A 26,907-nucleotide genomic window follows, 5' to 3' on the forward strand; every position below is an offset into this window, starting at 1 on the left:
TCATAGAAAACCCATAAAGAATGTATTATTATCCCAATTAAATGAACGGGAAAATCAAGGATGAGAGAGAATAAGGAACTTGCCAAGGTCACCAAGCCATAAAGAATACAAAGCAGGGATTTAGACTCAAGGGTATCTGAGCCCATTCATGTCTGTAAAAGTGTGGAATTTTAGTCAATGTGTTCATTTTTTTATAAAAAGATCCTCCTTTTTTGGTATTTTTTTTATTGGAGTTCCATTTGCCAACATATAGTATAACACCAGTGCTCATCCCACCAATAAAAAGATCCTTCTTGATAGGAAAGTCAGTCAATCTGTAGATCACTTTGCATAGTATTGGTATTTTAACAATAAGTTATCATGCTAAGTGAAATAAGTCAGACAAAGACAAATACCATATGATTTCACTTATATGTGAAATCTATAAAACAAAAAAGCAAACAAACAACAATAGCCACAACAAAACCCAGAAACAGACAGATTCATAAATACAGAGAACAAACTGGTGGTTGCCACAAGGGAGGAGGGTGAAGGAATGGGAGAAACAGGTAAAGAGAATTAATCTTACAATACAAACTTCCAATTATAAAATAAATAAGTCACAGGATGAAAAGTATAGCATAAGGAATATAGTGAATAATATTGTAATGTCATATGATGACAGATGGTACCATGGTGAACATGGTGTAAGGTATAAAGTTGTCAAATCACTATGTTATACACCTGACACTAATATAATAGTATGTCAACTATACTGCAATAATAAAAAATTTTTAAAGAGCCTACTTGAGATTGGATATGGGATAGAAGGAAGGAGAAAGAATGAAGTTTGCTGTCTTGCAGAAGGTGTAACCTATATAAAGCATATAGCAAATAAATATCTTTTTTCATTATGCGTATCTTTAATTTTTGCTCTTAAGGGTTAGAAGGTAACTAACGATTTTTGAATGTTTACAATGTGCTTAAAACAGGTTAATCCTTTATCTAAGTCATCTTATATCATTGTTTTCAATGAATGAAAGTTTTAAGAATAATTTTGGGTGGGTGTGGGTCAGAATGGACTATTTATGACTTAAAATGTGGTATTTTGCTAAAAAATTCTAAGTCATAAGACGGTGGGAATTATAAGCAACTGTATAGCCATAAAATTTTGTCTACTTCCGTGAGATAGCAAGAAATAGAGATTTCTATTTGTTACAGTATTTACCACTTTAGTACAAGAAGAATAATCTAAGATCTTCAGGCAGCAGGAAGAGATGATGCCTTTTTATTGAAATGCACCCATTGTCCAACTCCAAGTCTTTATAGACGACTAGTTAAAAATGAATGATTGCTTTTTGAATATAAACCATCTATCTATATGGTATTAAACATCCTTATTTATGGACATTTTAAACACAACACACATATAATAGCAAAGGTTTGTGGCAGTTCTACTGTCAATCACTAGGTATTTTTTAAACAGTTGGTTTCTCTCTACCATGAACTAGGTACTCTAAGTACAAACATATTTTTCAAGTAAACCTATGTGATAACTCTGATTTATACCAAATTGATTTTGCTTCTTCTGTACATTGTACACTCATTATTTCTCAGATATTCAGAACAGAAAATAAAACATTTTTGAAACCATTATTTTTTTCAACAATTTTATTTCTAAGTAACCTTTACATCCAACGTGGGGCTTAACTCACAACCCCAAGATCAAGTTACATGCCTTACCAACTTAGCCAGCCAGTTGCCCCTAAAATAATAGTTTTTAATGCTAATGCAGAAATGCGATTATGTTGATATCCCAGAAATGAAATATGTTGAAGCCCTGATCCCCTGTGTAACTATATTTGGAGATTTGGCCTTTAAGGAGATAATTAAGGTTAAATGAAGCATAAGGATAGAGGCCTACTCTTTGAGGGCTGGTAGCTTTAGAAGAAAAAGAAGTGACACTAGAACTCTCTCTCTTAGTGCACACAAAGAAAGGGCCAGGAGAGGACACAGTGAGAAGTCACTGTCTGCAAGTTGACAAATGAGGTCCCATTGGAAATGATCTTTTTGGCACCTTCATCTTGGACTTCCAGACTCCAAACTGTGAGAAAATACATTTTTGTTGTTTAAGCCACCCAGACTGTAGTCTTCAGTTATGATAGCCTGAGCTGACGAATATGAACACACAGGGGGTTTTAGCCAATTCAGTACCAGAAAAAAGAAGAAGAAGAAGAAGAAGAAGAAGAAGAAGAAGAAGAAGAAGAAGAAGAAGAAGAAGAAGAAGAAGAAGAAGGAAGGAGAAGAAGAAGAAGAAGAAGAAGAAGAAGAAGAAGAAGAAGAAGAAGAAGAAGAAGAAGAAGGAAATTAAAGGTAAAATAAAAGAAAGTCTCATGGGTTTTTTGTTTTTGTTTTTGTTTTTAAGATTTTATTTATTTATTCTTGAGAGACACAGAGAGAGAGGCAGAGACATAGACAGAAGGAGAAATAGGTTCCCCCCTGAGTACGGAGCCTGATGTGGGACTCAACCCTGGTACCTCCAGGATTACCACCTGAGCCAAAGGCAGATGCTCAACCACTGAGCCACCAAGGAGCCCCAAAACTCTCATGGTTTTAAATGATATGATTATCTACCCAGAAAATCCAAAGGAATCAAATGACAAATTATTAGAATTCAGCTTACCAAAATGCTAAAATTTAAAGAAAATTTTCAGGAATAATTTTCTCAAACATGAGCAAAAATAAAATTTAAAATGTATTTTTAAATGTAAATGGCTTTAAAAAAATGTCATTCTGAGGACTAAACCAAAGAATAAGTATGCAATATATTAAAAAAGAAAGCTGTAAAACATTACTGAAGGACATAAGAAATATATGAATAAGGAAAAAGGCATATCATGGGGTGCCTGGGTGGCTCAGTCAGTTAAGTGTCTGCTTTCAGCTCAGGTCATGATCTCAAGGTCCTGAGATTGAGCCCCGTGTTGGGCTCCCTGCTCAGCAGGGAGTCTGCTTCACCTCCCTCTGCCTCTCCTCCTGCTTGTGCTCCCTCTCAGTCTGTCTCTCTCAAATAAATAAATTAAATCTTTAAAAAAAAACAGGAAAGGCATATCATGATCACTGACAACAGGAGTCAGTGTTTGTTAAAAGTTCAATGGATGGCAGATTATAAAGTTAATGTCAGCCTTATTAAAATTCTGAAATGACTTTTTTCATGGAATTTTAAAGCTGATTCTGAAATTATTTTGAGAGAATATTGAAGAATATTCAAGACATTTTTGAAAAAAAAAAGAAAGATATTTTGCCAATGTCAAAACTACTAGAAGGCAGCAGTAATTGTTACATTGTAGTAGTAATTTTGCTACTGATCTGGTAACAGGCAAATAAATAGATTAATGGAATAGAGTCTTGAAGCAGATCATTTACATACAAAGTAAAGGTGGTATTTCAAATCAGTACAAAATGATGAACTACTCTAAGTGGCGTTTAGAAAAATTGGCTCTCCAGTTGACAAAAAAATTCCCTATTTCACACTATAAATTCAAATGAATTTCAGAAGATTCATGAATTAAGCCTAACATACCCACACATGCACATAGACACTCACATAAAATTATGTATTAGAAAAAATAGAGTATATATTTGATTGGAAAATTGCTCTTGAGCAAAATTTAGAGTGGGGAGGCCATTAAGAAAAAGACTGATAAATTTTATTGTATTTTAAAAATGTCATGAAAAAGATAACCAATATTAGCAGAGAAAAGGCGGAGTAAGGTAAGTATAAAACAACTATAGAGATGCTTAAAATATAGAAAAAATGGGGGGACAGAGAGAAGGAAGGAGGCAGGCAGGCACAACCTAAATGTGTGACTGAGAAAATAATAAACTGTAGATAATTCATAATATAGAAATGTATACAACTCTTAAAAAGAAGAAGATGGATCTTTATGTATTGACAAGTCAAATTCTTTGTAATGTAGTAAAGAAAAAAAGTTATAGAACTACATACTATATGGTCTAGTATCAGCTTGCTTCTGCTCATAATAAAACCCATCCTCACACTTAGCTGTTTAAAAACAACCATTTATTTAACTTAAAATGCAGGTCAGTAATTCAGGCTGGACTCAACTGGGTGATTCTTATGGTTTGGGCTGGGCTCAGCTAATCACTTACATATTTACATTCATCTGGTAAATAGACTGGGGTGCCTGGGACCTCTTTCCATGTGGTCTCAGTCTCCAGATGGCTAGTCCAGAATTGTTCCCATGCTGGTTTCAAAGTTCCAGGGCAGTGAGAGTAAAAGCGATGAGGCCTCTAGGTTTGGGTCTGGCACAACATCCCTTCTGCATTAGAACGATCAAAGCAAGTCACAAAGCAAGCTGGAATCAAGGGGTGGGAAAATAAACTCCCTCTTTCAATAAAAGTAGCTGAAAAGTATACAGCCAATTTTGCAATCTACAGATTTCCACTTCGGGATAATTTTTTTCAAAATAGCAGACGCAATTCTATGAGTGCATATGTAGGTAATGCAAAGAAAAAGGGTTGGGATATGACACAAACACACAAATAGCAGTGGTTCTAGAGAAACAAGATTGTGAGGGGGTCATAAAAACCTTTTACGTTATCTATACTTTTTAATGATCACATTGGCTGATTGTAAATTACCTGTATAAGTAAAATTAAATCTTAAAAATGTAACAAACTCCAAACACTAGGGATCCCTGGGTGGCGCAGCGGTTTGGCGCCTGCCTTTGGCCCAGGGCGCAATTCTGGAGACCTGGGATCGAATCCCACGTTGGGCTCCTGGTGCATGGAGCCTGCTTCTCCCTCTGCCTATGTCTCTGCCTCTCTCTCTCTCTCTGTGACTATCATAAATAAATAAAAAATTTTAAAAAAAGATTTAAAAAAAAAAAAAACTCCAAACACTATTGTGAGTATATGGGTTCATATTTAAACATCTGAACTTACATATATGAAAAAGCAACTTCTTTCTTTATTTCATTACATTTATTTTTCCAAAGTGTTTCCTTTGTTAGACATTATTGAAGAGGTTGTGACCAGTGGATTTGTCAGTGCCAAGCCAATTTAATGAGATATCTTTTTAAAAAATATATGAACTCACCATGTGGAGCTCCCACACCATCTGAAGCAGAAGCGAATGCTGAGAATTACACTAAAAATTCCAACCCCTTTCCACATCAGCTTAGCTCCCACTTTGTAAATGGTTATTATGAAAAAACTCAGCAGGCTTTTAAGGAACTGGACTTTAATCTATAGGATATAAAAAATGTAATTTCAAAATTGATTATATGTTCCTGTGTTCAAAGCATAACTTTCTGAGTTCTTCAGTGGCATCCAGAGGGTCCTTCAAGAGCCCTCTGAGTCTACAGCAAATTGAGATGCAGGTACAAGGATTAATGTTTGAGGGCTTCTATTCCTAGCAGGATTTCACAGAAAGTAGTGACAGGTTTATTTGAGAGGCTGGCTGTTAAACCCCCAAAAAGCTGTTTGGTGACAGAAAAGGCCATCCTCCCACATCTCTAGCACTGTCTCCACTCACCTGAACACACCCTCTCTTTTCTTCCCACCTTCTGTGCCTGTAGCCTGTACTTTTCTCTTGGCCTTTACATCTGCACTTATGGTGAGCTACTTAGTGGAGGCAGGGGATGGGAGAGCGTGTAACCTCAGGGGAACCAGCATATGCTAATAGACAAAATCCATGACAGTAAGAACTGTGGCTTTACTTACTACATATTTTCCTTTGCCAAGAGTGATATATTAGACAGTTGAGCCAGTTACTTGTCCATTGGCTTTCAACTCCATAAATGCCTTTCCTTATTACCCTCTGATCATGAAGAGCTAGAAGGCTATAAAGTCAACACTCTTCTCAGCCAGCTTCCTGTTAGCTTCTGTCAATAGGAGAGGAGGATGGGAAGAGTTTGGAAGATGGAAGGGAGAGCCATTTTTTCTTTTCTGCTTTTGGTGATGCCTCCAGCAGAGGCAGCTCTCCTGGGCTCCACGGGCACTCCACAAGCAGCAGCACTTACACATGACTTCACACTCCCTAGGTGTAATAAGAATGTGTGCTCCTGGCTTCTTGGAGAGAAGTAGAGGTGGTAGTTGAAAGAGCAGTTTTAGTAGAGACCCCATTAGTCTTAGTGGCCAAGGAACATGGGCTCTGGGAATACCATTTTTCCTTATGTTCCTCCAATCCTAGGGGTAGACAGGGGCTTTATGCAGTTGCTAATCTCTGGGTTATGTCACCACTTTTCAATTTCAGACTCCTTTTGAGATTATTTGTTTACGGTTTTGTTGAGTATATCAAATGTATTCAAACTACATAATCTGATAAACTTTAATATAAGTATATGCTGTGATACCATCATCACAGTAAAAATAACTTGTTATTTCCCATGCTCCAAAAGTTTCTCATGCTCCTTTGTAATCTCTCCCTCTTCTTCCCCCACCACAGCTCTGCTTTCTGTCATCATAGCTTGCATTTTCTAGTATTTTATATAAATAGAATCATACAGTATGTATTTCCTTTTCCTTAATTTAAATTCTTTTAATTAGCATAATTAAACTGACCCATGTTGCATATTTTAATCATTCATTCCTTTTTTGTTGCTGAAGAATATTCTGTTGTATATATGTATCACAGTTTGTGTTTTCATTCACCAATTTTTTTTTAAACAGAGAAAGAGTACATATGTGCAGAAAGGGGGTCAGAGGGAGAGAGAAAATCTTAAGCAGGCTCCATGCTCAGCACAGAGTCCCACCTGGACCTTGATCTCATGACCCTGGGATCATGACCTGAGACGAAATCAAGAGTTGGACACTCAACAGACTGAGCCACCAAGGCGCCCCTTCATTCACCTTTTGATGGACATTTGTTTGTTTCCAGTTTTGAGCTGTTACAAATAAAGCTGCTAGGTCACTTGTGTACGAGTCTGTGTATGAAATCTGCTTTCATTTCTCTTGGGGAAATACCTAATCTGGGAATGACTGGATTATAGGGTAGTTTTACATTCTCACCAGCAGTACATGAGAATTCTAGTTGCTCCACATTCTTGTCAACACTTGAGATGGTTTGTTTTTAACTTTAGCCATTCTACTCCTTCCAGTACTTTTGTAACCAAGTCACTAAATTAAATTCCTGTTTAAGATAACTAGAGTGATTTCTTTTTTTTTCTCTCTAGTTTGGTGCTAATTCCATACAAAAATTATGTGACTCAACACTCAATATGTATTGGATGAATAAATGGAGAGGAAAGCTCTCACGGCTTGAAAGGATGAAAGATCACGTCTAGGCAGGCAGAAACTAGGATGAAATGAAAATATAATATCTCTATTTGAAGCGTAGGCACAGGAGCAAAGCAAGAAAGGATCTCTAGCATACACATAGGTGAAGGTTCAGAGGTATGAGATGGGAAACATTTAACAGAGAAGAGTAAATTGCCAGTGTTTGTAAATAGAGACTAATGGAAGAGTATAGATGAAAATCATATTTTGAGCAAAGTAAATTGAGCAAGCAATAAAGAGCAAAGTAAAGTGAGCAAGCAATAAAGAGTAGATAGGAATGGCAATCAATAGAAAAGACAATGGCTTATGTCCAGTGGAGTTCTATATAAGGACAAATTTCAAAAAGAAGGAGGAGTTTCATGGCAGCCAATTAAAATAAATGAACATAAGAAAATATAAACAAACAGCTCACCCACCCCAGGACAGCCTCAGGAGATCAGACCAGATCTGATATTGACTAGGTACTGACTCTAGTGCCTTCGGGACAGGTGACTGGGGTGGGTGGGTGCGATGAGTCAATTTGCTGTGGGCAGGCACACAAGTCCTTCTAGCCTGATGATTCAGGAGCTGAAGGAGAGGGGAGGATGACCAGAGCAGGAAAGAAAGGATGACTCTTGCTTGGAACATGGAGCAACTGGAAACAGTGTCTCCTCCTCCCAAACTCACCATTTATTAGTTAATTCCACTGCCCTGTCTGCCCATGGCACCTGGAACAATGGTAGTCATTCACTCGTTCACTCATTCATTTCTTTATACATTTGGGGAACTCCAACTAGATGCCAGGCACCAAAGATAGGAAGATGAGTAAGAAACTCAAGGAGGTCCCGGTGTAGCAGGAAAGGCAAACGCATCAATAATTCTCTATGAGAGCATGAAAGAAGGGCATCCATTGCAGGGGAAGCAGGGAACACTCTACAGTGGAGCTGGCTTCAACAGGGGTTTTGAAGACAAAGTAGGTTTGGCAGGCAGTGGAGGGGGATTAGCCATATGAAAGATACATTGGTGGGAAAACATCAGGCAAAAGTGAAGTTTGGTGTTTCCAGAGGCTGTGACAGAAGCGTGGCTAATAGCTGGAATGGGAGGAGAGATAGTTGTGGCATCTTTTGGAAGGTTCCTTTGACAATGACAAAGATGTTAAGGGAAACAGAAAGATAAGTGAAATGGAAACAGGTTGTCAGGCTGCAGACTTGGAGAGAGTGTAGGAAATGAATGGTGTCGTTTTTATAAGCTCACTCTCCCCATCTGCAAACGGAGTGCCTGCCACCAGCTGGGTACCTCTGATGTTAGAACTTGGCCTCACTTCTGATAGGGAAGGGAAGCGAGAGGGAGAGGATCACACTGGTTAGAGACATGGAAATGCTGTACTGGAGAGCCCGATATGGCATTTCAGGTGTGGGATGTATTGTGTTTCAGGAAGTCATGAAAGATTAAAAGCAGGGGGTGTTGGGATCTCCCCCAGCTGTGGCTATAGAGAGAAGCTTAAGCGAGAGGTGAGACCTAAAATGGAAATCTATCAGGAAGCATCTGCAAGTGAAAAATAGTGAGGACCAGTCCCAAGGTAGTGTCAGCAGGAACGGAAAGGAGGGGGTGGACTCAGACATTTTAACTGGAGAATCCACAAGAATTGGGGATGATTATCTGGAGGCTAAAGGAAAGGAAGGAGCAGGAGAGGCCTCCAAGGGGTTAGGCCTATGACGCCAGAACAGAGAGTGGCCGCCTTCACGGAGACTGGGAATGGAGAGAAAACAGTGGGTTGATGTGTGGGACATATGCCTGTGGAGGACACAAATGGAGGTGTCCAGGATGTAGCTGGAGATGAGTGGCTCGTGCTTAAGAAGGAAACTGAAGTCATGTGTGTAGATTTAATCATCAGGAGCACGTGTGTGGTGGCTGATGTCACCAGAGAAAACGCGATCGCTCTGGGAATATGAAGGGAGTGAAGGAACATGAGACCCTGGCAAACATCAGGGCTTGAGCAGAAGCCAAGAAGCCATCATCAGGGAAAGCGCCCTGCAGGAGGGGAGCAGTTAGGGTGTCACTGGTGAGCAGTGTCAATAGGGCCTGGGCTGAGGGTGTGCAGAGGAAGCAGATACAGACCAGCCTTTCAGGAAGGACAGGAGGTGGAGGGCTTGGGAACCAGGGACGCTTTATAATAAATGAAGGGTGAGGGAGACATGAGCATGCAGACAGGCAGAGGAGAGGAAGTGGGGAGACCGGGAAGCGAAGAGTCAAAGTCATGGAATAATCGAGAGGGAAATAATCATAACCCAAGAGGAGAGATGAGTCTTCTACCCCTGAAACAAGAGGGAGGAAGGCAAAGACACAGAGAGATCTGGAGGTGGTAGGAAGGAATTTGACCAGGTCACATGATGGGGAACCTCTGCTTTCTATGTAAAGACGAGGCCACGTTACCTAGTTGGAGCCTGGTGGGAAGAAGCAGTGAGCTAGAAAGGGTAAGCTAGCTGCTAGACCTCACACTCCACTTGTTAAATTCTCTTTTTGCTTTTTCCTGCTCTATCATTTTTTAAATATATCAACAAAGCAGGTTTGCATTATTTTTCATAGTGCTAAGTAAAGAAAATCAAAGTCTTGAAATAACAGATCCTTCTAACTGCAGGTGAGAGAAATCTCAGCTAGTCAAGAAGAAAATAGATCTTCTACATGAAACAAAACAAAAACACAAAGAAATATTCTTTGACGTCTTTACCTATGCTCATTAATGTTATTTCTAACTCAGGAGTAATAAAACATCTGAATTTTGGAGATTGTTGCTACGGCTTGTGGATGTAACCATAGCTTTCACAAAGGTGGTAATGCTCATTGGTCTTGTTTAAAAACATGTGGCGGGAATCCCTGGGTGGCTTAGTGGTTCGGTGCCCGCCTTCGGCCCAGGGCGTAATCCTGGAGACCTGGGATCGAGTCCCACATCGGGCTCCCTGCATGGAGCCTGCTTCTTCCTCTGCATGTGTCTCTGCCTCTCTCTCTCTCTCAATCTGTGTGTCTCATGAATAAATAAATAAAATCTTTAAAAAATAAAAAATAAAAACATGTGGCTCGAGTCCTGTTCCATTTGAGACATGTTTTCCTGAAAGGCATACATATTGGTGAGTCTCCTAAGTCAGGAGAGGGTTATGGACACTTCTCTCATCTCTCATTCATGCAAAAGTAAGAACATAATAATAATAAAATTAAACTCTATAAATCTTTTATCTTGTTTAAATAGAGTTTGAAAGAATAATTCATGCAAATTAATAGTAATAAATGCTTGAGAAGTCATGTAGTAAATGGAAAAAAATATCCAAGGGCAGAGTTAAGGTTAGCATGGTCAATATGGATGCCCTCTGTTACTGTTACTGTGTTACTGTTACTGTTCTTCAGCCCACCGTGAGAGGAAGGTTCTGGAAGCTCAAGGAGCTGTGGAGGGGGCTCTGGAATCGAAGCCAGAGGACTAGAAAGACCTTCTAATCAGACCTTTGACTCTAAGGGTCCTTTCCCAGGCCTTGACTGAGGAAAACCAGCACCTGGGGGAACTCCATGCTCCTCAGGCTACCTTTGTGAGCCATTAGCAAGGCTGTTTTGTGCACAGAATTGCACTGCTATCTTTGTTTGCAGAGACAAGCTGCTTATCCATCTCAGTAGGATGTCTCTTTGAGCACTTTCCCAATAGTGACAAAAGAGTCACAGAGACCCGGCCATTCTCTCTGACCAGAACTCTGTCAAGCCAAGTATGTTCATAATTCTGAGATGCTAGATGGGTCTGGGTGAGTTATCTGAGGTTGGAGGTGGAGAGAAGTTAAATGCCTTCTGTAGAAATAGAGATCTGATCATTAGCTTCGTGGAAACTGTATGCTGTCACGGTTTGTAACTTCTGAGGGGACATGGATCCTTCTGAATATGTGAGGAAAGGTATGGATTTTCATCTTTGAAAAATGCCCAGGCACATATGGATGCTCAAGTTTTCATACTGTTTTGGGGGTTCAGGAGCATGACTCTTTTCCATAGTCCTTTTTCATGAACCCCCACCACAAACAATTACCCACCAGCAGTAAAGGGTTTCCTCTGAATATAGTCCCCAGACCACACATTTCAGAAATACCTGGGGTGCACAGGTTTGTGGGTCCCATTCCAGACTCTGAGTCTGAATCACTGGTTGTGGGGCATAGGAATCTGCATTGCAAACAAACTGGATTTTAAACAAATCCAGAGGATTCTGTACCAGTCTGAGTTTGAGAACAATTGCCTATGGGTTCAGACTCTAGGTTGAGAATCTCAGTTCAGCAGAACTAGGCATTTTCTCTTTTTTGCTCAAGTGCTCATTCTCAGCCCATTTTGGGCTCTTTCTGCCTTCTATCTCTAGCCGGCATGATCCTGGACTCTCCATTCTCCAACACCATAGAAATGCTCAGGACATGCAAAGTTATATGTATATTGGTTCTTGAAAAACTCTTACAAAAATAAATCTTATGCCCAAAATAAGTAATAGAGAATTCCCCAGAAGCCATGTGGAATGTCTTGGGTGATCCGTGCCACAGCCCAGTCCCATCACAGCTGCTGGCGCCCATATGATCTGTGCACGGCCATCTGTATATGTAAAAATATCATTTGTGCACTTGCCTAAGCAGCCCTGGTGAATGGAAAGTTTTGCAAAGCCTTTGATGACTGCAATTTGTCATTTAGGGAAGCAGTATGCAAACAACACCCGAGTATTGCTGGCTGCTCTGCTCAGTGGGCATCCTGGCCTTTTCATTTTATGACCCACTATGAATGATTCTCACTATGCTCCATCTCCCTATTAGTCAGATGTCACAAGCTTATTTTTTTTCATCCCAGAGCCATATTTTAATACCATGTAGCAATATTCTTCCTCAGGATTCTGTGTTTTTAATATCCATCATGACACCATAGCAGCATGCTTCCCAGAAGGCATTGAGGCACATATACTGACTGCTACCAAGGAAGCAATCAGTTCACAGGAAATTAAACTGGACTATACCCACACATTTATTCCTGCACTTCTCATGCTAATAATTTTCTTTGTGGAGAGTTTGCTGACCAATTCATGGGCTGACTTAGTTCCCTACTGCGGATTATTGCAATTATAATTACCCAGCTATATCTGATACCACTGTATTTATCAGAAGGCACAACTCCAAGTCCCAAGCCCATGCCATACTATTAGGCATCTGTATAAAAGGCTCTGGATTGTGTTATGAATCTTTAAAAACTGGAACGTGTCATCCAAAGGAAAATGAGGATTTCGATTTCTTTCACTTCAGCTCTGAAGCATTTAGACTTTGGACATTTAGAATCCACAAACCAAAATCAAGATGCTAACATTTGAAGTTGTCTGTTTTACATAAATGATTATATTAGCTATTGTATTCACAGAGAGACACTGGCTTTTAGGGGTATTTGATGTGGGAGATGTTACCAATCATGGGGAAGGACTGGTCAGTAAATGGAGTTGTGTGTTGTCTCATGGCACTGAAATCTCAAGGAGGCCCAATTAGAAATAGAAGATATGAGTTGTACCAATATCTTCATGAGATCACCTTCATGAGGGTCATCCTTAAGTGTTGATGTGACATTCCCCCCCCCCAACAAAGCCCTTTCAACCTCCGAGATGATATAAAAGGCAGGCCACCTTGATTCTGCAGCCTCTGGGACTTTTCTCACCCCACAGGCTACTGAGACCCCCCAATATTCAGACACAAAACAAAGGAGATTTTGGAGAGCTGTTTCTTCAAAAGCATGCCCTTAACCTCCTATGATCCTTTGTCCCGGTCATTGACTGGCTCAGTAGCAAATAAGAGAGAAAGCAACCCAAGCCAAGTGAGGTCACCATTCTCAACAGTCCTCTTATTTATACCAGCACTTGTGATCTGGCCTCAGTCAGCTTTCTACATGGAAAAAAAATTAGATGTATACTTCCTGACACCATATAAACATAAACACCAGATAGATTAAATATCTAAATGTGAAATTTAAAAATTTTAAAACAACTAGAAGAAAGTATGTTATAATATTTTATTATTTAAGAGAAAGATGATTTCTTTATAAAAATAGCAAATGAAGGGATCCCTGGGTGGCGTAGCGGTTTGGCGCCTGCCTTTGGCCCAGGGCACAATCCTGGAGACCCGGGATCGAATCCCACGTCGGGCTCCCGGTGCATGGAGTCTGCTTCTCCCTCTGCCTGTGTCTCTGCCTCTCTCTCTCTCTCTCTCTCTGTGACTATCATAAATAAAAAAAAAATAGCAAATGAAGTGTCTGGGTGGCTCATTCAGTTGACCATCTGACTTTTGGTTTTGACTCGGGTCAGGATCTCCTGGTCAGGAGATAGAGCCCCACTTTGGGCTCTCTGCTCAGTGGAAAGCCTGCTTCCCCTCTCTCTGCCCCTCCCGCTATGCACACTCTCTCTCTCTCTCTAAAATAAATGAATAAATCTTTATAAGAAAGCATAAATCATTAGAGAAAATATTTATGTTATGAAAATGTTAAACTCCTATATGATAATATATATTATAAATTAAGTTTAAAGACAAGCCACATTAGAGAGAACATATTTATAACAGAACAGATGAGAATTAATATCTAAATACAAATTAACATATATATTATCAATTAATAATAGTTAACATGTATGAATGCACTTTGTCCTAATACTCACCCTACATTTATAAAGTAATCTTATTATACATTTTTCTTTCTACAGATAAGGAAACTCGGATGCAAAGAATTTAAATAATTTGTTCAATATTACCTACCTGGTAATGACCTGAGCCAGGACTTGGCAAAGGATATGAACACGCAATTCAAAGAAGAAAGCTAATGTCAGTAGACCGGTATTAGAAAAGTACAAGTTAAAACAATTAAATACTATTTCACACACGTCAGATTGGCAAAAACCAAAAAGTATAACAATACTAAGTGTGGCAAAGAAATGGCAAATGAGTAAATTAGTACCGCTTTGCAAGCAATTTGTGACTATCTAGTAAAGTTGAAATGTACACATCTATGTCTCAATAATACTACATGTAGGTATACACTCCAGAGAAACTCACATGTGCACAAGAAGACCTGTGCAAGGATATTCAATGAAGCTCTGTTACAGCAAAATGTTGGAAACAACATAAATGTCCATCATTGGGGGAATAGGTAAATAAACTGAAATTTAGTTGTATAGTGGAATACTATACAGGAATTAATTAGGTAAATGAATTCATTCTCAGTGTGTTATTATAAGTAAATCTAAAAAGCACAATGTCAGGGTACCTGGGTGGCTCTTGATTTTGGCTCAGGTCATGATCTCATGATTTTGAGACTGAGCCCCATGCGGGTCTCTGTGCTGGGCATGAACCCTGCTTAAGATTCTCTTTCTCCCTTTCCCCCTGCATCTCCTTCCTCATGATCTCTCTCTCTTTCTCTCATAAAAAATAGCTAAATAGATAAATAAATAACACAATGTTGAGTGGAAAAAAAGGGAAGTTACACCTTCTTATTCCAGAGAGATGAAGCAGAGTTACTTTTTCCTATTCTTCCCACTAGTACAACTAAAAACAATGAACATTATATGCAAAATATATAAGATTTTAAAAGCTGGAGAGAAAAAGACAGACTGAGGGAGGACCTCAGGACCCAAGGGACAACATGGTAGTGAGTTGTCTGGGTTTTCTTTTTGCCTCAAATATTCTGGACTGGGTGCTGGAGAAGCCAGCAGCCCAGAAATGCCAGTAAGTGCAGACCAAAAATGCTCCAACAAAAACCTGCTCTCTATATCCAAGAAATGAGAGGGCATCAGCCTAGCAAGACTAAAAACTTTTGGAAAATATCCACTCTGTTGCAGCAGAATACCACAGGAAAATACTATTGCCCCATCTCCATCCTTGCAAGCAAAGTCTATATGGGGAGTCTAGAGTTTCACCCTTGCCAGGCTGTAACAAGATGTCCAACACTACTGCCATAGTGATGTCAGAAAAGACTGAGTAGAGAGCTATAAGCTCTCATTTTCATTGGGTGGTAACAACAGTGTCAGTGGTGTCAGTGGAGACTGTGGTGTCAGTGGAGACTATGTGAGGAGCTTGGACTTCCACTCCACCTGGCAGGAATGAGCTTTCTTCCCATTCCTCACTAGACTGATGTCAGAGGAGGCTTAGAAGAGAGTCAGCACTGCCCCATCTTGTGGTGTCAGTGAAGCAACATGTGGAGAAGTAACAAAATACTCCTAATTCACCCAGCCAGGGAAGCATCAGTGAAGGACCAGTAGAGGACCGTAACTCCCACACCTGTCCAGCAGAAATGAGGAGCCACCCCCACTGGTACATCAATGAAGTCCAAGGAAGAAAACTGGACTTCTCCTCCCATCTGGTAGCAACAGGTGGTGCTCCTGCTTTTCCTACCAAAGCAATGTAGGAAAAAAAAAAGCCAGATCAAATGAAAAGTTTAAAAGATTCAGAGATTTGTAACGTACTATAAAAATATCTGGGTTTCAATTGAAAAACGTATCATTCTAAGAACCGGGAAGACCTCAACTGAATGAAAAGAAAAGGCAACAGATCCTAATACCAAGATGACAAAGGTGTTAAGATGATCATACAAAGATGATCATACAAAGATCATACAAAGCAGCTATCATAAAAATGCTTAAACCAGCAGTTACAAACACATCTGAAATAAATAAATAAAACCAAAACAGAGTCTCAAGAAAGAAATAGAAAGCCTCAAAAAAGAAATAAAGGATATAAAAAAAAAAAGAAATAAAGGATATATATAAAAGGCAAATAGAAATTTCAGAACTGAAAAACGTGATAACCAAAATTGAAAACTCACTGGATGAAGGGGAAAAAGGAATCAGTGAACTGAAAAAATACAATGATAGAAATTACCCAATCAGAAAAACAGAAAGAAAATAGACTTAAAAAAAGAAAAAAAAAGAGCAGAGCCTCAGGGATCTATAAGACTCTAACAAAATATCTAACATATATATAGAACACTCAAAACTCAACAATAAAAAATATCCAGTTAGAAAATGGACAAAAGATTTGAAGAGTCATTTCAATGAAGAGAGTATACAGATCCAGTTAAGCATATGAAAGGTTTGGGGTTTTTAGAAAAAGATTTTATTTATGTGACAGAGAGCACAAGCAGAAGTAGGCAGAGCAACAGGCAGAAGGAGATGGAGGCTCCCTACTGAACAGGGAGCCTGATGTGGGGCTCCATCCCAGGATCCCAGGATCATGACCTGAGTTGATGGCAGACACTTAACCAACTGAGCCACCCAGGTGTCCCACAGGTGAAAGGCATTTAACATCATCAGCCAGGAAGGAAGGAAAGAAGTATTTATTGAGGGCTGATGTCGCAGGTATTGTATGAGGCATTTGTGGGGATGCTTAGATCTTAAGACAAGGATCCTTCTTTCAGGGCATTTACAGTCTAACAGGGCAGGGAAAGTCTCAGATAAATATTATGTGGAGATGGAAAGTGTAAGTGTCCCACTAGAGAGAAAATAAACCCTTTAGGGTTTAGAGTTTCTTTTCCTTTATTATTATTTTTTTATTCATGAGAGACAGAGAGGCAGAGACACAGGCAGAGGGAAAAAGCAGCTCCCTGCAGGGAGCCCAATGCAGGACTCAATCCAGACCCCCAGGATCACAACCTGACCCAAAGACAGATGCTCAACCACTGAGCCACCCAGGTGCCCCAGGTTTAGAGTTTCTAGCTAACATGTACCAAGAAAGATGTGTGTCATGGCTGACATTGGGCATGAAGAATGAGTAGGATTTGGGCAAGAGGAAACATAAGAGAGAAGACATTTCAGGTGGAAAGAGAATCAGAAGCAAGCCTTGGAATTAGTACAAAGTAGAGGGTTCACGTGGCTGGTGCAGCCAGGATGAAAAGGAAATGCTAAACTAAGGAAGTGAGGCTAGAAAGGGGGGATGGAGGCAGAGCCTGGAGGATTGTACGGATACTAGTTAGAAATGTGCTCTTCGTATTAAAGTTGGCATGATCTATGTTGGTTATATGTGAAAATAACTTCATTTGGTGACTATCCCACAGTAGCAAACTAAATGGACCTTCTACTCTTAGGCTACTCTTAAACTTTGAGAAGAGAAGTGCCAATCTCTGATCCTATTGCTCTAATGGCACTAAAATATGGAGCTTGGAGCCTGGAGCTAAAAGAGGAAAGCTAAGGACACAAAGAATATGTTTCCATCTTCTCAAAAAACATATGCTGCAGCAAATTATCAACTGTTATAGATTCATTTGATTCCCAAGCTCCTCTTTTAAAATGCAAACACCCTCAGGAGTTTGGGATTGGAGGGATGGTGGGTTAAATAATTTCTTGAGTTGTGCTTTATCTTCTTTGATGAATTCTTTTTCTATAGTGGTCTGTTCCATTTGCAAGTTCTTAGATAATCCATCATATTAACAGATAAGAAGAAGAACACAGACACCTCCCTAAAAGGAAATTCAATCACCATGTTGCTTATGTCCGTGGAACCTTCAATCATGTAACCTCAACATAAATTTGTGTGATAGGGATGCTACTCTGAGCACACAGGGGAAATAGAAGCTGTTCTGAAAGCTTAGGTTAATCACTGAAAATCAACCAGGCCACTTTCCTATCAAGCCTAGCAAATAATGAATTTCAACACTGAATATAAAATTATCTGACCTCCCAACACCATTTTGTGGAGAATAGTACTGTATGCATAACAGTGCTTCTCAAACTTTAACACGAAGGCAGATTACTTGCTGATCTTGTTATACTGTAGATTTTGATCCGGTAAATCTGGGTATGACCCAAGATTCCAATAGCTTGCAGATGCTGGTGCTGCCGGTGTGTGGACCACACTTGAGTCCTGAAGATAAAGGCAAAGTTTGGGCATCATACAGAACTGTCCAAATTCCAGCTACACAACTTATGAGTTTTGTAGCCTTGAGGAAATCACCTAACTTTTTTGAGGCTTCATCATCTCATCTGTAAAATAGAAATATGAATATTTATCTTGTAGAGTTAGAGAGAAAACTAAATACTATGTATTAAAGGTATTTGGCCAGGGCATGATACACAGTAGTGACTCAACACATGACAATGTAGTTTTTAGGCTTAGTGGGCAGCATTACTATAAAAGGCAAAACTTAACTACTAATAGCCAGGATGCCTGGGTGCTTCAGTGGTTGAGTGATCCCATGGTCCTGGGATTGAGTCCCACATCAGGCTCCCTGCATGGAGCCTGCTTCTCCCTCTGCCTGTGTCTCTGCCTCTCTTTCTGTCTTTCATGAATAAATAAATAAAATCTTTTTTTTAAAAAAACTACTAATTACCTGCTGTTGACCAGAAGCTCAGTGGAAGAGAGAGTTGTAAATTATTGTTTTAGTACGCAGATAAAAGACATACTATCATCGTTTTCCTATCAATGAAGATAAAACCTCAAGGTGTTCATTTGCTTGTTAGGAATATCGACATACTCTTATGAGTTATTCTTGGCTTATACACATTAGCTTCTTTCTATCAAATCTAAATATTTTATATATTTTATATATTTTAATAGTTGCCTTAACAGTAAGCGGTACATCTATAGGAAGGTCTATGTCAGAAAGCAATGAACATAAAACTTAAAATGATTATACAAAATTAATCCTAACATTCACACAATAATTTTAGGTCTAGTCTTTCTAATCTTTACCCCTATAGATACAAAGCAAAAAGGAGGCTAGTGCTGTTTCTTTTTTTATCTTAGAGAGGTTTGGAGACCCAAATAGGATGGTGGAACAACTCATGTTGTTCAAGGGCCAACTGTGTATCTCTACCTGGTTTGTAAGAGTCTGGTGTGGTTGCAGACCATGACTGACACTGCAGATTCCCCCTGACTGGTGTGAGGCAGCAGCCAGACCCACAGCTCTTCCAACCCCAGCTGCATTCCTCCCTAGGCTTCTGGGCTTTCTATCTCCTGCAAGGGGCACACTAGCTTTGTGACAATGGGCACAAGATTCTTCTTCAGGTCGTCAGTGAAGTCAGAAGAACGAAGGCAAAAATAAAAAAAATAAAAAAAAAAAAGAAGAAGAACGAAGGCAGTAAGGGACTGATATGGATTTTAGTTCATCCTTGCAGGTTCCAGCTTGTCCTTGCTCTCATTTCATGCACTTTCTTTCCTGACTGCCTTCCCTAGTGACATCAGGCCCAGCTCCAGATACAGAGGCAACCTCTGTGTGTAAGCTGTTTAATTAGCTCCCACAATTGTGTGAGGCCAAATCCCTGTAGTAAAACCCATATTATCTATCACTCCTACTGGTGTGCTTCTCTGATTGAACTCTGATGGGAATATCCAGATTTTTCCACCTTCCATAACCATAGTCTTGGTTAACATTCCATCAAACACCCTCCCATCTATGCCTACGGACAAGGTAATTCAAAAAGAATTAAACACTTGGGGTGCCTAAGTGGCTTAGTCACTTAAGTGCCTGACTCGTGATTTCGGCTCAGGTCATGATCTCAGGTCATTAGACTGAGCTCTATATCAGGCTCCATGCTCAGTGCAGAGTCTGCTTGTCCTTCTCTCTCTGCTCCTCAACCTTGCTTGTGTGCTTTCTCTCTCTCTCTCTCTCTCTCTCTCTCTCTCAAAGAAAAAAGAAAAAAAGAAACACTTTTTAAAATGTCACTCAATGTCAGGTATCTGGAAATTCTCACAGCAAGAGTCCATATTCATTCATTTCTCAATTGCTCTAAAGCAATAGCTTCTATTTTTCTATATTACAAACATGAAGCATGGACTTTTCTTTAGAAGTTATTTTAAACTGCAGAGAAGCCAAAAGAAAATATAATCACCTATAATCCCCACTCCAAGAGGTAACCACTGTCAACATCACATATCTATCTCTTCTGGTATTTTATCAATGCATACAGTATATAATATACCATGTGCCCTTTTTAAAAAATTGAATTACATCATATATCATATTTTTCTTTTTAAAATATACTATGAATGTTTTCTATATCATGATATATTTATCAGAAGCATCATTTTTAGCTTTATCATATTCCAATATAGTAAACTTCTATTACCTAATTGAGAATATCTAGGCTTATTTGCAGTTTTTATAGAATTCTAAACAACATTATGATGGACATCCTTAAAGTTAAATCTTCACACATATAAATAGTTATTTCTTTAGACCAAATTCCTAGATATGGAATTGCTGAATCAAGGGACTGCAAAATGTTGTCTTCTGAAGCAAATTTTCTGATTTCCAACAACCAAGACCAAGTCCTGTTCCTTCCTAAAAACTTTGTACTGCAATTAACTGGACCAGTTTTTATCCCATTGGTGCCATGAGTCAAGTACGTCTATGTTTCAGGATTTCCATTAGTGCCCATGGTTCTTGGTCATACTGTTCGAAGAATGAAGAGGTAGACCAGACAGTGGCCAGTAATGCAAAGTTTATTGAGTGATAGCAGAAAGTTCCATAGGTTCCCATATGTCTTCGCTCTCTCCCACAACTACAGCCCCCGACCACTGCTTTCTGGCTGACAGTCTCGGCTATCCTGTCCACTGCTCCCTTGCAGTGGATTCAATAAATTTTTATCTCCTTTGTTCTGCCTTGGGTGAATCCTTTCACTACCTGTGTTAGTGGCCTCCACCCGATTGGGTTACTCCACTCTCCTGATCAAAGCCATTTCATAAGATTCAATACCAAAAGATGTTTTGTTAGATATATTTTAAGTAAAAAACGATTTGGGAAATTGTGTGAATATTGTTCTGATGGTCACAGAATTATGCTGACACACTCCCCAAGATGAAAGAAATTAAACAGAACAAATCGAACTGAACAAGCATTGGGTTATTGACGCCAGCAGGCCAGGTCCAGGGACCCCGATGGGGTCCTGCAGGACCAGCCAAGAGGGTCCTTGCCTTCACAAAGGGTGGAAATCAAACTTGAGCCAACAGGAAATGAGAGCAGAGTTTTTTTGAACATATATAGAGAAGGGAGATATAGATGGAATATCCAGAAGACTCAGAAAAGAAAAGAGCATGAGTCTGATCTTTGTTTGGGGTCTGGGGCTTTTTATTGGGGATTGTAGTCTGGTGCACACGTCCTCTCAGGAATCCAGGAACTTGTTAGAACAAATACAGAGGCCCAAGTGTTACTTCTTGGAGACAGGGGGCCTTGGCGTTGAGATGTCTAGAACCTGGTGATCTAGAATACACATATGATGGCCTTGTCCACTCATTCTCACCTGATTCTTCCTTAAATGTTATCTTTTCCATAGAAATCATTAACTCTTTGTCTCTTACAAAGAAGACATACACTATTTGCACCATGAGGCATGTGCAAAGTGCGGATACAGGTCCTAGCAAGAATAGAAGCAGTAAAAAGCAGGTTTTTATGGAGTTCTTCAATCTCCCTGTCTCATTATGACCTGGAATATTTACATGTCAAACCTTATAGAATGTAATCAAAGCCATACTTACAGAGATATTAACAGTTTTAAATGTAAATATTTTTTTAAAAAAGAGAAAAGTTGAAAATAAATAATCTAAGCTTCTATCTTAAAAGGAACAGCAAACAGGGATCCCTGGGTGGCTCAGTGGTTTAGCTCCTGCCTTCAGCCTGGGGCATGATTCTGGAGTCCCGGGATCAAATCCCACATCAGGCTCCCTGCATGGAGCCTGCTTCTCCCTCTGCCTGTGTCTCTGCCTCTCTCTCTCTCTCTCTCTCTGTCTCTCATGAATAAATAAATAAAATCTTAAAAAAAGGAACAGCAAACAAATAAAAAGATAAGAAAAAAGATAAAAGCAGAAATCAATAAAATAGAAAGTAGACTGCAACAGAGGAAATCAATAAGATCAAATAAATTAGTTCAATACATTTTTATAAATTAGTAATAAATTGTAAACATTAGTAAGACTGGGCAAGAAAAGATAAAAATACAAATGACCAGTATCAGGAATGAAAAGGGAGACATTAATGTAGATTCCACAGATATCAAAACAAGATAAGATACTATGAATAACTTCATGCAAATAAATTTGAAAACTTAGATGAAATGGAAAATTTCTGCCCAAAACACAACCAAAAGACAACTAACCAACTTACATAAAAGAAAATAAAAATTCTGAATAGCCTTATATCTGTTTAAAAAATTGAATCCATAATTAATGCATATTAATGCTCCTAGTAATAATGTTCTAGATCAGTGGCTTTAAAACTGTTTTGAGCAAAACAATAGGAAATACATTTTATATTGTGACCCACTGGGCATAGATGTATGGATGCATATGTATATGAAATAAAAGTTTTATGAAGCAATTCTTACTGTTGTTGGGGAGGAAGAATTTCCTCTGCCCTTCAAGACCCTTCTACCTGGACTAAGAATCAAGTTGACTTGACACAGATTAACGGGAAAAAATCAAATTTGATAGTGTACACATGAGGAAATCAAATAGTGAGATGGAAATTCCAAAGACAATGAGGCAACAGGAGACTTACATCAGCTGAATAAAGGGGTAGGGGTCCGAGGACACAAAAGGGAGAACACCTCAGCAGGAAGAGTAAGGAGATGTTTGGAAAACACAGGCACCCTATTATGCAGATAGGTTTCTTAGGTAAAGAAGAATCTCTATTAAAAGCTCTTTTCCTTGTATTAGCAGGCAGCAGATGGGGAGATAAAGAGCTTTTCCTGAATCTGCTGAGTTTTGATTGCTTTTAACTCAAAACAATGTTCATGCCAAAATGGCCCATCTTGGGACAGCTGGCCCTAAGCCCTACAATCTTAATATGAGGGAACTACTCCATTATTTCAATTCTCCTCTGTTCTTTTAAATGATGGTTGTGAGGTGGGAGCAAAACCAACGCCTGGCTCAGAGCAGTAGCCTCGCCGGCCGCCAAGGATTTCTCTGGCTAGTGTTGCTCCCACCAGTCTACAGCATGGGAAACATCTTCGGGAACCTCTTCAAGGGCCTTTTTGGCAAAAATGAAATGCGCATTCTCATGGTGGGCCTGGATGCTGCAGGGAAGACCACCATCCTGTACAAACTAAAGCTGGGTGAGATCGTGACCACCATTCCCACCATAGGCTTCAACGTGGAGACCGTGGAGCACAAGAACAGCAGCTTCGCCATGTGGGATGTGGGTGGCCAGGACAAGATCCGGCCTCTGTGGCGCCACTACTTCCAGAATACATGAGGTCTCATCTTTGTGGTTGACAGCAATGACCGGGAGCATGTGAACGAGGCCCGTGAGGAGCTCATGAGGATGCTGGCGGAGGATGAGCTCAGGGATGCCGTCCTGCTGGTGTTTGCCAACAAGCAGGACCTCCGGAACACCATGAATGCGGCTGAGATCACGGACAAGCTGGGGCTGCACTCCCTGCACCACAGGAACTGGTGCATTCAGGCCACCTGTGCCACCAGCAGGGATGGGCTCTATGAGGGACTGGCCTGGCTGTCCAATCAGCTCCGGAACCAGAAGTGAGCCCCCCCCCGCCCCCACTCCCTCCTTCCACCCTGCTTTGCTCTCCTGTGGTGTGAGTGCCAGAAGCTGTCTCCACGGTCGGTCACAGTGTGCTTCACCACGCTGGAAATGTGCAGACGCAGCCTGCAGCCGGGTTTTTATTTAATGTAAATAGTTTTGTGTTCCCAACGAGGCAGTTTCTGGTACTCCTATGCAATATTACTCAGCTTTTTTTTTATTGTACAAAGAGAATCAACCCACTGTTCAATACTGAGAAGGGATTTAGGCACACGGGGCCTCCGGGAGTCGCGGTGTGGGACCAGCCTGGCACGCCTCCTCGGGGCATTAGGTCTATGTTGAGATCCATTTTGGTGGTTGGTTTTTAACCCAAACTTAGTGCATTTTTAAAATCGTTACAAATAACAAGAAAAGGAGAACACTTGAACACACAGAAGGGAGATATGTGCCTAGTGTAGGTTCTGCAGGGGCAGCCAGAGTCCAGTCCACCAGTGGGCCACTTCCCGTCGGGAACGTGAGACTGGGGCAGAACCAGCCACGGTCCATTCTGCATGGTCACAATAGGGTCCCTGTGATCACTCTTGTCTCGGGTCATCCTGTATCCCCTAGTGTTTGTGCTCGTACTTGTGCTTACATGGCCATCCAGGAGATGGGCTGGGGGGCTGCATTACCGCTCACAGACCCCTTGGAGGGACCCCGGCCTCCCTGGGGGCAGTGTGGGCACTCTGGCTTCCTCTGGGCCGCCTGGGGTCTCACCAGCAGGAGTGCGGGGGTGGGGGGGGGAGGCCAGTCATCCCAGTGCCTCAGCCCCGAGCCCCGGAAGCCCCTGTCTACATGTGCTTTCACTCCCTCAGCCTGCAAGGGTCAGGTTTGCCATCAAAAGGACGACCTCTATTGTTTTCTTTTGTATAAAGTGTATTGATAAACACTGAAGAAGCTGGAGCTGTTCAACTTTATCTTGGGGAAGTTCTCAGAACTGGTTTATTTGGTGTCATGGAACCTCTTACTGCTTTCAATACACGATTAGTAATCAACTGTTTTGTATACTTTTCAGTTTTCATTTCGACAAACAAGCACTGTAATTATAGCTACTAGAATAAAATCTCTTAACTATTAAAAAAAATAAATGATGGTTGTGAAACACTAAATTGATTTTGTGACCCACTAATAGGTTGTTATGTGCAGTTTGCAGAACAGTGCTTCCATAGGGTAGTCACTATATAAATGTTTGCTATTATTACTATTATTCATCTAAGGATCTCCAACACTTGTGCAATATCTGGCACACAGTAAGCATCTGATAAATGACTGTAAATGAATTATTTGTGGCCTTTAAGAGAGTGGTCTCAGTAGAGAGTTGGGAGTAGTATCCCCCTCTTGAGACATTCTTCTCCTTAACTTTTACTAGGAACTAGGGTATCACCTACACCCATGTCTACCTCTTATAACTAATAACAAAAGAAATTTGCCAGTCACCAGAATGAAAAAGAGGTGGTCATGTAGTTGTCATCAGCTGTACATGTATAAACTGTCTCACACAGGCAAGGCATCTCTTCACTGCATTTTCATCTCAACTACTTTGGTAGCCCCAAATGTGGCTGAAATTTTTTTTTTTAATTTATGATAGTCACACAGAGAGAGAGAGAGAGAGAGAGAGAGAGAGAGAGGCAGAGACATAGGCAGAGAGAGAAGCAGGCTCCATGCACCGGGAGCCCGATGTGGGATTCGATCCCGGGTCCCCAGGATCGCGCCCTGGGCCAAAGGCAGGCGCTAAACCACTGCGCCACCCAGGGATCCCATGTGGCTGAATTTTAACTTGAATTTGGATTACTAATTTTCATTAACAAAGAAAAGGCCTACCACCATGATGCAGCATTGAAACTGGGTCTTTGGATATACAAAACAAGTCAATTCAAGGCAGAGGGAAATATTAAACCTTTCAAATCACAGAATTTCCAAAGCTACATAAGGTCATTGTAACCAACACATACACTGGAATAGTCTATTCCAATGCATTGAACTACTCAAAAGCCTCTGACCAACTTTGAAGAAGAACTTTTGAACATCCAGTCATGCGTGATTCAATTAAGGGGAGAGGAAACAAAAAAGATTTTGACCAAATGTAAAATACAAGTCAAACACTAGTATTCTTCAATGTGTTTCGAAGCACTCAATCCTAAGAGTTTTCAATCCTAAGAGTTTTCAAGCAATTAAGAATATGGGCATAGGTTAATAATGGCAGCTTGTTTCCACACTGCTGTGCATCACTGTCAGGGAATCAGTGGCCTCTGAAAACTGGAAACAGGATGTAGGCTAAAACTTTGAATGTGGTGCTGTAAAAGGAAAGGTATGTAATTGTATGGATGCATGATTACTATTTTCACTTTGTAAAGAGTTTTAGTACAATTAATGTAGTGTTTCTGTTCTGTCCCCAAATTAAATAGAAATTAACAGTGCAGCTGGGGCATAAGGGCACAGTAGCACCTGACTCCCAAACAGACCAAATTGGGCTCACTCACCACTGACAAAATCCAAAGGCAGAGAGATGACTGGCAGCGAAACAAGGAAGGAATATATCTCCAACACTGGGAAGGCCAACACTGAGAAGACATTGGACTAACATCTCAAAGACTGTTTCCAAAGTGCTGAAAATACTTGTACGTTCACATAAGGAAAATGTGGGACAAAGCGGTGGGCAAAATGTGGTACATGCAGGTACGCAGTAAAAGTCAGGTCCATCGCTGTCTTGGAGTCAAATACAGGGGGTCTTGCTAGCAAGAGGCAGTTCCTATTGCTAGAGGGGTAGTTTTCGTTTGCATCACAGGATTCTTTGCCTGCAGGGTCCTCACAACACAGGATACTTTGCCTGTAGGGTCTTTTGCCTGAATTAAGAGATAAGCTGGAAAGAAGAACTTAATCAATTGGTAAATACAGACTGAGGTCAAAATGGAGATAGCTGAAGTCCTCTTTCAAGAGTGTTTTATAGTCAGTGGCATCTGAGTACTAAGGATATATAGTAATTCAGGGCCTTGATTAGACAAGTATTCCCAACAGCTTTGGGAATACTTGTCTAATCAAGGCTCTGAAGAGCTTTTAAAAATTAGGGTCTCCAGGCTTTACCTGGACCTATTGAGTATGAATCTCTAGGGAACAGAGCCA

At 40.2% G+C, this 26,907-nt stretch overlaps 1 protein-coding gene and 1 pseudogene across 5 annotated transcripts in view; one reads left to right on the forward strand and one right to left on the reverse strand.

The window, feature by feature from the left end:
* NMS (neuromedin S) overlaps positions 1-26,907 on the reverse strand; it is a 52,221-nt gene that overhangs the window by 14,297 nt on the left and 11,017 nt on the right. The window contains exons 1-2 of one of the 5 annotated variants that reach the window (XM_072844512.1): positions 5,099-10,204; positions 4,150-4,319 (exon numbers count right to left, since the gene is read on the reverse strand). The exons of 3 other annotated variants lie outside the window; for them this stretch is intronic. The gene's annotated coding sequence lies outside the window, so the exon portion shown is untranslated. Of the gene's footprint in view, positions 1-4,149; positions 4,320-5,098; positions 10,205-26,907 lie in introns of those variants that run through there. One more of the 5 variants, XM_072844511.1, reaches the window with a different exon arrangement.
* LOC140643095 (ADP-ribosylation factor 1 pseudogene) lies at positions 23,074-23,751 on the forward strand (annotated as a pseudogene).

The sequence above is a fragment of the Canis lupus genome, chromosome 11 (assembly GCF_048164855.1).
Source record: "Canis lupus baileyi chromosome 11, mCanLup2.hap1, whole genome shotgun sequence".
Taxonomy (NCBI): Eukaryota; Metazoa; Chordata; class Mammalia; order Carnivora; family Canidae; genus Canis; species Canis lupus.